This window comes from Amborella trichopoda, chromosome 1 (assembly GCF_054954075.1).
Source record: "Amborella trichopoda isolate Santa Cruz 75 chromosome 1, AtrichopodaSantaCruz75HAP2 v2.0, whole genome shotgun sequence".
NCBI classification, from domain to species: domain Eukaryota; kingdom Viridiplantae; phylum Streptophyta; class Magnoliopsida; order Amborellales; family Amborellaceae; genus Amborella; species Amborella trichopoda.
Genome location: NC_142336.1, coordinates 18,338,697 through 18,353,696, shown reverse-complemented (window position 1 = coordinate 18,353,696; position 15,000 = coordinate 18,338,697).

Below are 15,000 nucleotides of genomic sequence, written 5' to 3'. Positions count from 1 at the left end.
TGCCAGTTCTGCCCCATCAGGTGCCACCCAGGAAATTCTCGTGTTTTAAGCCTTAAAACATACTTGAGGGGGATGGGGAGGCCCCCTCAAGTTGCCTTCGATGGACCCGTCTCGAGCCGCCCCTCCCCGAGTCCCGTCGTCCGTCCACCCGCGACCCGCTATGACCCATCTCAGCACCCCGTGGCCGGACCGGGAGCCGCAAAACGGCCATTTAAAAACCGCGCGCGCACACGCGCGCGCGCACGCACGCGACGCGCAAAGCGCACACGGCACACGGCACTTAGGCACTTTGGCACGACGCACGCACGCGCGCACCGCGGTGGGTTCACCGAGCGCGAGTCTGCCCACAACCCGCAGTCCACCGCGGGGACCTCGACCCACACGGCGCGGGTGCGCCATGCTCGGGCTAGCCGGAGGCACTCGCGGCACGGTGGGACTCGACGCCCAACCCGATGCCCGCCGACCACGGTGCGTGGGTCTTCCTAGCTCGGGCATCCCGCCGAGGCCCCATGCCTTCGGCCTTGCCTGTGGTGATGCACCCAGGCAGGCATCGCGGTGCAACCAGGTGGTGGGGGTAGTGCACGGGGGGACCGTATGCCAGTTCTGCCCCATCAGGTGCCACCCAGGAAGTTCTCGTGTTTTAAGCCTTAAAACATACTTGAGGGGGATGGGGAGGCCCCCTCAAGTTGCCTTCGATGGACCCGTCTCGAGCCGCCCCTCCCCGAGTCCCGTCGTCCGTCCACCCGCGACCCGCTATGACCCATCTCAGCACCCCGTGGCCGGACCGGGAGCCGCAAAACGGCCATTAAAAAACCGCGCGCGCACACGCGCGCGCGCACGCACGCGACGCGCAAAGCACACACGGCACACGGCACTTAGGCACTTTGGCACGACGCACGCACGCGCGCACCGCGGTGGGTTCACCGAGCGCGAGTCTGCCCACAACCCGCAGTCCACCGCGGGGACCTCGACCCACACGGCGCGGGTGCGCCATGCTCGGGCTAGCCGGAGGCACTCGCGGCACGGTGGGACTCGACGCCCAACCCGATGCCCGCCGACCACGGTGCGTGGGTCTTCCTAGCTCGGGCATCCCGCCGAGGCCCCATGCCTTCGGCCTTGCCTGTGGTGATGCACCCAGGCAGGCATCGCGGTGCAACCAGGTGGTGGGGGTAGTGCACGGGGGGACCGTATGCCAGTTCTGCCCCATCAGGTGCCACCCAGGAAATTCTCGTGTTTTAAGCCTTAAAACATACTTGAGGGGGATGGGGAGGCCCCCTCAAGTTGCCTTCGATGGACCCGTCTCGAGCCGCCCCTCCCCGAGTCCCGTCGTCCGTCCACCCGCGACCCGCTATGACCCATCTCAGCACCCCGTGGCCGGACCGGGAGCCGCAAAACGGCCATAAAAAAACCGCGCGCGCACACGCGCGCGCGCACGCACGCGACGCGCAAAGCGCACACGGCACACGGCACTTAGGCACTTTGGCACGACGCACGCACGCGTGCACCGCGGTGGGTTCACCGAGCGCGAGTCTGCCCACAACCCGCAGTCCACCGCGGGGACCTCGACCCACACGGCGCGGGTGCGCCATGCTCGGGCTAGCCGGAGGCACTCGCGGCACGGTGGGACTCGACGCCCAACCCGATGCCCGCCGACCACGGTGCGTGGGTCTTCCTAGCTCGGGCATCCCGCCGAGGCCCCATGCCTTCGGCCTTGCCTGTGGTGATGCACCCAGGCAGGCATCGCGGTGCAACCAGGTGGTGGGGGTAGTGCACGGGGGGACCGTATGCCAGTTCTGCCCCATCAGGTGCCACCCAGGAAGTTCTCGTGTTTTAAGCCTTAAAACATACTTGAGGGGGATGGGGAGGCCCCCTCAAGTTGCCTTCGATGGACCCGTCTCGAGCCGCCCCTCCCCGAGTCCCGTCGTCCGTCCACCCGCGACCCGCTATGACCCATCTCAGCACCCCGTGGCCGGACCGGGAGCCGCAAAACGGCCATAAAAAAAACGCGCGCGCACACGCGCGTGCGCACGCACGCGACGCGCAAAGCGCACACGGCACACGGCACTTAGGCACTTTGGCACGACGCACGCACGCGCGCACCGCGGTGGGTTCACCAAGCGCGAGTCTGCCCACAACCCGTAGTCCACCGCGGGGACCTCGACCCATACGGCGCGGGTGCGCCGTGCTCGGGCTAGCCGGAGGCACTCGCGGCACGGTGGGACTCGACGCCCAACTCGATTCCCCTTCAGACATACCGCGTGGGTCTGCCCTAGCACACCCCGGTGCCCCTTCAGGCGTACTACGTGGGTCTGCCCAGCCGGTCAGGCTGTACTCCTTCGCGACGCCTTTTGCCTTGACAAACACCTCGGTGCCCAACTTGCAAACTACGTGGGTGTGTCTTGATGGGGCAACCCGTAAGCCTCCGCGGCACCGTGTGCCTAGGCGCTCACCGCGGAGCCCTCAACCCATACGGTAATGTTGCGCCCTTCCTCAGCAGACTTGTGGTCCCTCGATGCGTTTCGCCGAGGCAAACAGCTTAGTGCTCACCACGCATACTGCATGGGTGTGCCTTGCCTCGACTGACTTGTATGTCGTGGACGCATTGTGCCCAGGCGCTCGGCTTAGTGCTCACCACCCATACTGCGCGGGTGTTCTCATCTCGGGCAACCTGGAGGCCATTGTTGCGTTGTGCCTAGGCACACACCTTGGTGCACGTATGGCATATTGCTTGGGTGTGCCTAGCTCGGCGACTGACAGGCCCTCGCGATGCCGTGTACCTAGGTGCACACCTCGGTGTCCACCAGGCAAACTGTGCTGGTGTACCTTGCTCGGGCTACGCTTATGCCATCGTTGCACCATGTGCCTAGGTGCACACCATGGAGCCCTCAACCCATGCTACGTGGTTTTGCCTAGCTCGTTCATCCCACCGGCCCTGGAGCCTCCTTGCCTTCAACCTTGCGTGTGGTGGTGATGCACTCCAAGATGCAACATTGTGCACTGAGGTGGTTTGGGTCGTGTTGAGGCCAAATATATGCTAGTTTGACCCCCAACAGGTGTCACTCAGGAATGTCTGTTGTTTTAAGCCATGAAACATAATTGGGAAGGGTGGGAAACAGGTTGGGACGAGGCTGAGGTATGTGATTTGTGCTAGGCATGCTGCCTAGATGTGCTCTGTTAAGTCGCACAGCTCGTCGCCACGTGCATAGGAGCACACCTCGCTGCCCACCTGGCAAACTGCGTGGTTGTGCCTTGTTCGGGCAACCTGCAAGCCATCACGTCGCCGTGTGCCTAGGCGCACACGATGAAGAGCTCAACCCAAACTACGTAAGGTTGCCTTGTTCGGGCCGACCTATGGACCCTAGATGCGCTGTTCCATGACGCACACCTCAGTGCCCACCTGGCATACCTCGCCGGTGTTCTCAGCTCAGGCAACCCGTTGGCCTTCATCCCACCGAGAGCCTAGGTACACACCTCGGTGACCACCAGACAAACTGCGTGGGTGTGCCTAGCCAGTCAGCCCGTACTCCTTCGCGATGCCTTTTGCCTAGCGGCACACCTTGGTGCCCTTCAGGCAAACTGCGTGGGTGTGCCTTGATGGGGCAACCCGTATGCCTCCGTGGCACGGAAGGCAAACTGCGTGGGTGTGCCTTGATGGGGCAACCCGTATGCCTCCGTGGCACCTTGTGCCTAAGCACACACCGCGGATCCCTCAACCCATACTGCAATGTTGTGCCTTACGTCAGTAGACTTGTGGTCCCTCGTTGCGTTGCGCCGAGGCAAACAGCTTAGTGCTCACCACGCATACTGCATGGGTGTGCATTGCCTCGGCTGACTTGTATGCCGTGGACGCATTGTGCCCAGGCGCTGTGCGTAGTGCTCACCACCCATGCCGATTGGGTGTTCTCATCTCGGGCAACCTGGAGCCCATTGTTGCGTTCTGCCGAGCCACACACCATAGTGCACACATGGCATACTGCTTGGGTGTGCTTAGCTCGGCGACCGGCAGGCCCTCCCGACGTCGTGTACCTAGGTTCACACCTCGGTGTCCACCAGGCAAACTGTGCAGGTCTGCCTTGCTCGGGCTACTCGAATGCCATCTTGGCACCGTGTGCCTAGGTGCACACCATGGAGCTTTCAACCCATCTTGCGTGGGTTTGCCTAGCTCGTTCGTCCCACCTGCCCTCTAGGCTCCCTGCCTTCAACCTTGCGTGTGCTGGTGATGCACTCCAGGATGCAACATTGTGCACTGAGGTGGCTTGGGTCGTGTTGAGGCCAAATGTATGCTAGTTTGACCCCCACCAGAAGTCACTCAGGAATGTCTGGTGTTTTAAGCTATGAAACATAATTGGGAAGGGTGGGCAACAGGTTGGGACGAGGCTGAGGTATGTGATTTGAGCTAGGCGTGCTGCCAATGCGTGGGTGTGTCCTTCTCTTGCTTACCTGTGGACCCTCGATGCGCTCTGTCAAGTCGCACAGCTCGTCGCCACGTGCATAAGAGCACACCTCGCTGCCCCCCTGGCAAATTGCGTGGTTGTGCCTTGCTCGGGCAAACCTCAAGCCATCACGTCGCCGTGTGCCTAGGCACACACGATGAAGCCCTCAACCTAAACTTCGTGGGGTTGCCTTGTTCGGGCTGACCTATGGACCCTAGATGCGCTGTTCCATGACGCACACCTCAGTGCCCACCTGGCATACCTCGCGGGTGTTTTCAGCTCAGGCAACCCGTTGGCCTTCATCCCACCGAGGGCCTAGGCACCCACCTCGGTGACCACCAGGCATACTGAGTGGGTGTGCCTGGCCGGTCAGCCCGTACTCCTTCGCGATGCCTTTTGCCTTGGCGCACACCTTGGTGCCCACCTGGCGAACTGCGTGGGTGAGCCTTGCTGGGGCAACCCGTATGCCTCCGCGGCACCCTGTGCCTAGGCACACACCACGGATCCCTCAACCCATACTGCAATGTTGTGCCTCACGTCAGCAGACTTGTGGTCCCTCGATGCGTTGCGCCAAGGCAAACAGCTTAGTGCTCACCACGCATACTGCCTGGGTGTGCCTTGCCTCGGCTGACTTGTATGCCGGGTACGCATTGTGCCCAGGCGCTCGGCTCGGTGCTCACCACCCATACCGAGCGGGTGTTCTCATCTCGGGCAACCTGGAGCCCATCGTTGCGTTGTGCCTAGCCACACACCTTAGTGCACACATGGCATACTGCTTGGGTGTGCTTAGCTCGGCGACCGGCAGGCCCTCTCGATGCCGTGTACCTAGGTGCACACCTCGGTGTCCACCAGGCAAACTGTGCAGGTGTGCCTTGCTCGGGCTACGCGAATGCCATCTTGGCACCGTGTGCCTAGGTGCACACCATGGAGCTTTCAACCCATCTTGCGTGGGTTTGCCTAGCTCGTTCGTCCCACCTGCCCTCTAGGCTCCCTGCCTTCAACCTTGCGTGTGGTGGTGATGCACTCCAGGATGCAACATTGTGCCTTGAGGTGGCTTGGGTCGTGTTGAGGCCAAACTTATGCTAGTTTGACCCCCAACGGGTGTCACTCAGGAGTGTCTGGTGTTTTAAGCCATGAAACATAATTGAGAAGGGTGGGCAACAGGTTGGGACGAGGCTGAGGTATGTGATTTGTGCTAGGCGTGCTGCCAAAGCGTGGGTGTGGCCCGCTCTGTCTTACCCGTGGACGCTCGATGCGCTCTGTCAAGTCTCACAGCTCGCTGCCCACCTGGCAAACTGCGTGGTTGTGCCTTGCTCGGGCAACCTGCAAGCCATCACGTCGTCGTGTGCCTAGGCGCTCACGATGAAGCCCTCCACCCAAACTTCGTGGGGTTGCCTTGTTCGGGCTGACCTATGGACCCTAGATGCGTTGTACCATGACGCACACCTCAGTGCCCACCTGGCATACCTCGCGGGTGTTCTCAGCTCAGGCAAACCGTTGGCCTTCATCCCACCGAGGGCCTAAGCACACACCTCGGTGACCACCATGCACACTGCGTGGGTGTGCCTAGGCGGTCAGCCCGTACTCCTTCGCGATGCCTAGGCGCACACCTTGGTGCCCACCCGGCGAATGGAGTGGGTGTGCCTTGATGGGGCAACCCGTATGCCTTTGCGGCACCTTGTGCCTCGACGCACACCGCGGATCCCTCAACCCACACAGCAATGTTGTGCCTTACGTCAGCAGACTTGTGGTCCCTCGATGCGTTGCGCCGAGGCAAACAGCTTAGTGCTCACCACGCATACTGCATGGGTTTGCCTTGCCTCGGCTGACTCTTATGCCGTGGACGCATTGTGCCCAGGCGCTCGGCTTTAGTGCTCACCACCCATACCGAGCGGGTGTTCTCATCTCGAGCAACCTGGATCCCTTCGTTGCGTTGTGCCTAGCCACACACCTTAGTGCACACATGGCATACTGCTTGGGTGTGCTTAGCTCGGCGACCGGCAGGCCCTCTCGATGCCGTGTACCTAGGTGCACACCTCGGTGTCCACCAGGCAAACTGTGCAGGTGTGCCTTGCTCGGGCTACGCGAATGCCATCTTGGCACCGTGTGCCTAGGTGCACACCATGGAGCCTTCAACCCATGTTGCGTTGGTTTGCCTAGCCCGTTCGTCCCACCCCCCCTCGAGGCTCCCTGCCTTCAACCTTGCTTGTGGTGGTGATGCACTCCAGGATGCAACGTTGTGCACTGAGTTGGCTTGGGTCGTGTTGAGGCCAAACGTATGCTAGTTTGACCCCCAACGGGTGTCACTCAGGAATGTCTGGTGTTTTAAGCCGTGAAACATAATTGGGAAGGGTGGGCAAACAGGTTGGGACGAGGCTGAGGTATGTGATTTGTGCTTGGCGTGCTGCCAAAGCATGGGTGCGGCCTGCTTTGGCTTTACCGTGGACCCACGATGCGCTCTGTCATGTCGCACAGCTCGACGCCACGTGCCTAGGAGCACACCTAGCTGCCCACCACGCAAACTGCGTGGTTGTGCCTTGCTCGGGGAACCCGCAAGCCATCACGTCGCCGTGTGCCTAGGCGCAATGGACGAAGCCCTCAACCCATACTGCGTGGGGTTGCCTTGTTCGGGCTGACCCGTGGACCCTAGATGCCTTGTTCCATGGCTCACACCTCGGTGCTCTCCTGGCATACCTCGCTGGTGTTCCCAGCTCAGGCAAACCGTTGGCCTTCATCCCACCGAGGGCCTAGGCACACACCACGGTGACCACCAGGCACACTGCGTGGGTGTGCCTAGGCGGTCAGCCCGTACTCCTTCGCGATGCCTAGGCGCACACCTTGGTGTCCACCTGGCGAATGGCGTGGGTGTGCCTTCATCGGGCAACCCGTATGCCTCCGCCGCACCTTGTGCCTCGGCGCACACCGCGGATCCCTCGACCCATACTGCAATGCTGTGCCTTACGTCAGCAGACTTTGTGGTCCCTCGATGCGTTGCGCCGAGGCAAACAGCTTAGTGCTCACCACACGTACTGCATGGGTGTGCCTTGCCTCGGCTGACTTGTATGCCGTGGACGCATTGTGCCCAGGCGCTCGGCTCAGTGCTCACCACCTATACCGAGCGGGTGTTCTCATCTCGGGCAACCTGGAGCCCATCGTTCCGTTGTGCCTAGCCACACACCTTAGTCCACACATGGCATACTGCTTGGGTGTGCTTAGCTCGGCGACCGGCAGGCCCTCTCGATGCCGTGTACCTAGGTGCACACCTCGGTGTACACCAGGCAAACTGTGCAGGTGTGCCTTGCTCTGGCTACGCGAACGCCATCTTGGCACCGTGTGCCTAGGTGCACACCATGGAGCCTTCAACCCATGTTGCGTTGGTTTGCCTAGCCCGTTCGTCCCACCCCCCCTCGAGGCTCCCTGCCTTCAACCTTGCTTGTGGTGGTGATGCACTCCAGGATGCAACGTTGTGCACCGAGTTGGCTTAGGTCGTGTTGAGGCCAAACGTATGCTAGTTTGACCCCCAACGGGTGTCACTCAGGAATGCCTGGTGTTTTAAGCCATGAAACATAATTGGGAAGGCTGGGCAAACAGGTCGGGACGAGGCTGAGGTATGTGATTTGTGCTTGGCGTGCTGCCAAAGCATGGGTGCGGCCTGCTTTGGCTTTACCGTGGACCCACGATGCACTCTGTCATGTCGCACAGCTCGACGCCACGTGCCTAGGAGCACACCTAGCTGCCCACCAGTCAAACTGCGTGGTTGTGCCTTGCTCGTGCAACCCGCAAGGCATCACGTCGCCGTGTGCCTTGTCGCACACGACGAAGCTCTCAACCCATACTGCGTGGGGTGGCCTTGTTCGGGCTGACCCGTGGACCCTAGATGCCTTGTTCCATGGCTCACACCTCGGTGCTCTCCTGGCATACCTCGCGGGTGTTCCCGGCTCAGGCAAACTGTTGGCCTTCATCCCACCGTGGGTCTAAGCACACACCTCGGTGCCCACCAGGCATACCGCGTGGGTTTTCCCAGCCGGTCAGCCCGTACTATCGCGACGCCTTTTGCCTTTGCGAACACCTCGGTGCCCAATTGGCAAACTTCGTGGGTGTGTCTTGATGGGGCATCCCGTGTGCCTTCGCGGCACCGTGTGCCTTGGCCCACACAGCGGAGCCCTCAACTCATACTGCAATGTTGTGCCTTACCTCAGCAGACTTGTGGTCCCTCGATGCGTTGTGCCGAGGCAAACAGCTTAGTGCTCACAACGCATACTGCGCGGGTGTGCCTTGCCTCGGCTGACTTGTGGACCGTCAACGCGTTGGGCACAAGCGCCGAGCTAAGTGTTCACCACCCATACCGCGCGGGAGTTCTTATCTCGGGCAACCTGGAGCCCATTGTTGCGTTGTGCCTAGCCACACGCCTTGGTGCACACATGTCATACTCCTTGGGTGTGCTTAGCTCGGCGACCGGCAGGTCCTCGCCATGTCGTGTACCTAGGTGCACAGCTCGGTGTCCACCAGGCAAACTGGGCAGGTGCGCCTTACTCGGGCCACGCGTTTGCCATCGTGGCGCCTTGTGCCTAGGTGCACACAATGGAGCCCTCATCCCATGCTGCGTGGGTTTTGCCTAGCTCGTTCATCCCACCGGCCCTCGAGGTTCCCTGCCGTCAACCTTGCGTGTGGTGGTGATGCACTCTAGGATGCAACATTGTTCACTGAAGCGGCTTGGGTCGTGATGTGGCCAAATGTATGCTAGTTTGACCCCCAACAGGTGTCCCTCAGGAATGTCTGGTGTTTTAAGCCATGAAACATTATTGGGAAGGGTGGGAAACGACAGGTTGGGACGAGGCTGAGGTATGTGATTTGCGCTAGGCTTGATGCTAAAGCGTGGGTGTGGCCTGCTCTGGCTTACCCGTGGACCCTCTATGCGCTCTGTCATGTCGCACAGCTCGACCCCACGTGCCTTAGGAGAAAACCTCGCTGCCCACCAGGCAAACTGCGTGGTTGTGCCTTTCTCGGGCAACCCGCAAGCCATCACGTCGCCGTGTGCCTAGGCGTACACGACGAAGCCCTCAACCCATACTGCGTTGGGTTGCCTTGCTCTGGCCGACCCATGCACCCTAGACGCGCTATTCCATGGCGCACACCTCGGTGCCCACGTGGCATACCTCGCGGGTGTTCCCAGCGCAGGCAACCCGTTGGCCTTCATGCCGTGTACCTAGGTGCACACCTCGTTGTCCACCAGGCAAACTGTGCAGGTGTGCCTTGCTCGGGCTACGCGAATGCCATCGTGGCACCGTTTGCCTAGGTGCACACCATGGAGCCTTCAACCCATGTTGCGTGGGTTTGCCTAGCTCGTTCATCCTACCTGCCATCGAGGCTCCCTGCCTTCAACCTTGCGCGTGGTGGTGATGCACTGTATGATGCAATATTGTGCACTGAAGTGGCTTGGGTAGTGATGAGGCCAACTGTATGCCAGTATGACCCCCAACAGGTGTCACTCAGGAATATCTGGTGCTTTAAGCCATGAAACATAATTGGGAAGGGTGGGAAACAGGTTGGGACGAGGCTGAGGTATGTGATTTGTGCTAGGCATGCTGCGAAAGCGTGGTTGTGGCCTGTTTTGGCTTGACCGTGGACCCACGATGCGCTCTGTCATGTCGCACAGCTCGACGCCACGTGCCTAGGAGCACACCTAGCTGCCCACCAGGAAAACTGCGTGGTTGTGCCTTGCTCGGGCAAGCCGCAAGCCATCACGTCGCCGTGTGCCTAGGCTTACACGACGAGGCCCACAACCCGTACTGCGTTGGGTTGCCTTGCTCTGGCCGACCCATGCACCCTAGACGCGCTATGCCGTGGCGCACACCTCGTTGCCCGGGTGGCATACCTCGCGGGTGTTCCCAGCTCAGGCAACCCGTTGGCCTTCATCCCACCGTGGGCGTAGGCACACACCTCGGTGCCCACCATGCATACTGCGTGGGTGTGCCTAGCCGGTCAGCCCGTACTCCTTCGCGATGCCATATGCCTAGGCGCACACCTCGGTGCCCACCTGGCAAACTGCGTGGGTGTGTCTTGATAGGGCAACCCCTACGCCTCCGCGGCACCGTGTGCCTAAGCGCACACCGCGGAGCCCTCAACCCATACTGCAATGTTGTGCCTTACCACGGCAGACTTGTGGTCCCTCGATGCATTGTGTCGAGTCAAACAGCTTATTGATCACCACGCATACTGCACGTGTGTGCCTCGCCTCGGTTGACTTGTGTACCGTCGAGGCTTTGTGCCTAGTCGCACAACTTAGTGCTCACCACCCATACCGCGCGGGTGTTCCCTGCTCTGGCAACCTCGAGCCCATTGTTGCGTTGTGCCTAGCCACACGCCTTGGTGCACACATGTCATACTCCTTGGGTGTGCTTAGCTCGGCGACCGGCAGGTCCTCGCCATGTCGTGTACCTAGGTGCACAGCTCGGTGTCCGGTAAACTGGGCAGGTGCGCCTTACTCGGGCCACGCGTTTGCCATCGTGGCGCCTTGTGCCTAGGTGCACACAATGGAGCCCTCATCCCATGCTGCGTGGGTTTTGCCTAGCTCGTTCATCCCACCGGCCCTCGAGGTTCCCTGCCTTCAACCTTGCGTGTGGTGGTGATGCACTCTAGGATGCAACATTGTTCACTGAAGCGGCTTGGGTCGTGATGTGGCCAAATGTATGCTAGTTTGACCCCCAACAGGTGTCCCTCAGGAATGTCTGGTGTTTTAAGCCATGAAACATTATTGGGAAGGGTGGGAAACGACAGGTTGGGACGAGGCTGAGGTATGTGATTTGCGCTAGGCTTGATGCTAAAGCGTGGGTGTGGCCTGCTCTGGCTTACCCGTGGACCCTCTATGCGCTCTGTCATGTCGCACAGCTCGACCCCACGTGCCTTAGGAGAAAACCTCGCTGCCCACCAGGCAAACTGCGTGGTTGTGCCTTTCTCGGGCAACCCGCAAGCCATCACGTCGCCGTGTGCCTAGGCGTACACGACGAAGCCCTCAACCCATACTGCGTTGGGTTGCCTTGCTCTGGCCGACCCATGCACCCTAGACGCGCTATTCCATGGCGCACACCTCGGTGCCCACGTGGCATACCTCGCGGGTGTTCCCAGCGCAGGCAACCCGTTGGCCTTCATCCCACCTCGGGCCTAGGCACCCACCTCGGTTCCGACCAGGCATACTGCGTGGGTGTGCCTAGCGGGTCAGCCCGTACTCCTTCGCGACGCCCTTTGCCTAGGCGCACACCTCGGTGCCCACCTGGCAAACTGCGCGGGTGTGTCTTGATAGGGCGACCCGTACGCCTCCGCGGCACCGTGTGCCTATGCGCACACCGCGGAGCCCTCAACCCATACTGCAATGTTGTGCCTTACCTCGGCAGATTTGTGGTCCCTCCATGCATTGTGCCGAGGCGAACAGCTTATTGCTCACCACGCATACTGCACGTGTGTGCCTCGCCTCGGCTGACTTGTGGACCGTCGACCCATTTTGCCTAGGAGCACATGTTAGTGCTCACCACCCATACCGCGCGGGTGTTCCCAGCTCCGGCAACCTGGAGCCCATTGTTGCGTTGTGCATAGGCACACCGCTTGGTGCACACATGGCATACTGCTTGGGTGTGCCTTGCTCGGCGCCCGATAGGCCCTCGCGATGCCGTGTACTTAGGTGCACACCTCCGTGCCCACCAGGCAAACTGTGCTGTTGTGCCTTGCTCGGGCTACGAGTAGAGGCCAACGTGGCACAGTGTGCCCAGGTGCACACCATGGAGCCCTCAACCCATGCTGCGTGGGTTTGCCTTGCTCATTCATCCCACCGGCCCTCGAGGGTTCCCTGCCTTCAACCTTGAGTGTGGTGGTGATGCACCCTAGGATGCAACATTATGCACTGAAGTGGCTGGGGTCGTGATGAGGCCAAATGTATGCCAGTTTGACCCCCAACAGGTATTGCTCAGGAATGTCCGGTGTTTTAAGCCATGAAACATAATTGGGAAGGGTGGGCAACAGGTTGGGACGAGGCTGAGTTATGTGATTTGTGTTAGGCGTGCTGCCAAAGCGTGGTTGTGGGCTGCTCTGGCTTACCCGTGGACCCTCGATGCGCTCAGTCAAGTCGCACAGCTCGACGCCACGTGCCTAGGAGCACACCTCGCTACCCACCAGGCAAACTGCGTGGTTTGGCCTTGCTCGGGCAACCCGCAAGCCATCACGTCGCCGTGGTGCCTAGGCGCACACGACGAAGCTCTCAACCCATACTGCGTGGGGTTGCCTTGCTCGGGCTGACCCGTGGACCCTAGATGCGCTGTTCCAAGGCGCACACCTCGGTGCCCACCTGGCATTCCTCGTGGGTGTTCCCAGCTCAGGCAACCCGTTGGCCTTCATCCCACCGTGGGCCTAGGCACGCACCTCGGTGCCCACCAGGCATACTGCGTGGGTGTGCCTAGCCGGTCAGCCCGTTCTCCTTCGCGACCCCGTTTGCCTAGGCGCATACCTCGGTGTCCACCTTGCAAACTGCGTGGGTGTGACTTGATGGGGCAACCCTCACGCCTCCGCGGCGCCGTGGTCCTAGGCGCACACCGCGGAGCCCTCATCCCATACTCCAATGGTTTTCCTTACCTCGGCTGACTTGTGGTCCCTCGATGCGTTGTGCCGAGGCACATAACTTAGTGCTCACGACGCATACTGCACGGGTGTGCCTCGTCTCGGCGTACTTGTGGACCGTTGATGCATTGTGCCTAGGCGCACAGCTTAATGCTCGCCACCCATACCGCGCGGGTGTTCCCAGCTCGGGCAACTTGGAGGCCCTTGTTTCGTTGTGCCTAGGCACCCACCTGCGAGCACACCAGGCGTACATTTTGGGTGTCCCTATCTCGGCGACCGGCAGGGCTTCACGATGCCGTGTACCTAGGTGCACACCTCGGTGTCCACCAGCAAAACTGTGCGGGTTTGCCTTGCTCGGGCTACGCGTAGGCCAACGTGGCACCGTGTGCCTAGGTGCACACAATGGGGCCCTCAACATATGCTGCGTGGGTTTGCATTGCTCGTTCATCCCGCCGGCCCTCGAGGCTCCTTGCCTTCAACCTTTCGTGTGGTGGTGAGGCACCCAAGGATGCAACATTGTGCATTTAGGTGGTATTGGGTCGTGATGAGGCCAGATGTGGGTTAGTTTGACCCCCAACAGGTGTCACTCAGGAATGTCAGGTGTTTTAAGCCATGAAACATAATTGGGAAGGTTGGGCACCAGGTTGGGACGAGGCTGAGGTACGTGATTTGGGCAAGGCGTCATGCCAACGCGTCGGTGTGGGCCTGCTTTGGCTGACCCGTAGACCATCGATGTGTTCTGCCTAGTCGCACACCTCGGTGCTCGCCACCCATGCCACGTGGTTGTGCCAAGCTCGTTCAACCCGTTGGCACTCACAGCGAGGTGCCTAGGCGCGCTACTCGTTTCCCTCCAGGCTCATACTGCTTGGTTGTGCTTTTCGTGGGATGACTCGTGGACACTCCAAGCGCTGTGCTTAGGCGCACACCTCTGTGCTCACCACTCAGCCGTCAACCCTTTCAGCGTGGGTGTGCCTACCCTTACTGCGTGGGTGCTTCCAGCTCGTTCAGCTCTGTAGGCACTCGTGGCGCTGTGCCTAGTTAGCCAGATAGGTGCTCACCTGGCATACTGCTTGGGTCTGCCTTTCTCGCCCACCAGTGGGCTCTCGTGACGCCGTGTGCCCAGGGGCCCTCGATCCATGGTGCGTTGGTGTGCTCTGCTCGGGCATCTCACCGGCCCTCGAGCCCCGCTGCTTTCAATCGTGCGTGTGGTGATGCGTCGTGCCTTGACGCGCACCCGGTTGCCCCCTACCCAAGACGTGTGCGTAATGCCCCGGGCACTCGCGACACCGTGCGTAGACGCGTACCTCGGTGCCCACCATCCACGCCACACATTGCACCGTGGTGTGCTCCGGGCCGTCCCATCCCACCTCGCCAGCTATTCCGATGCACTAGGACGACGCGCCCAGACCGTCTTATGGGCCAGGACGGGCAGTGCAGGAGCTTGAGTTCCAATGCTCCACCGTGTGTTTGCCCCCGGAAAGCTGATTTGGGCGCACACGTCGTTGTGCACTGGGCATGGTGGTGTGGTGGGATGGGTTTGCCCCTTAGGAAAACATTTGTGTGCTAGTTTCGGTGGAATGGCGGCCACTCTTGAATTTCTCATGTTTTAAGCTATCAAACATACTTGGGGAGAGTCGGAACCAGGTAAACGTATGCGTCTCCCTCCCTCCCCTTGAACGCATGCAAACAATTGTAGGGAATGAAGGTCGACCTCCATGTGGATCCGATCTGCGAGGCAGCAGGATGACGGTGTGCTTCCGGGTGCGGCTAGGGAAGCTATGTCGACTGCTGTACATCCGCGTCTTAGATGCGATATACCGCCCGAAGCAGCCGGAAGAAGTCCTGCTTCCCTCCTTGACACGATCCGCTCTGGATGACGGTGGGGTGGCAGTCCCGAGGTTGCGCCGTTGCGTCCGTGGCGCAATATGGCACCATGTGCATTGTCCCGATCGAAGAGTTTGGG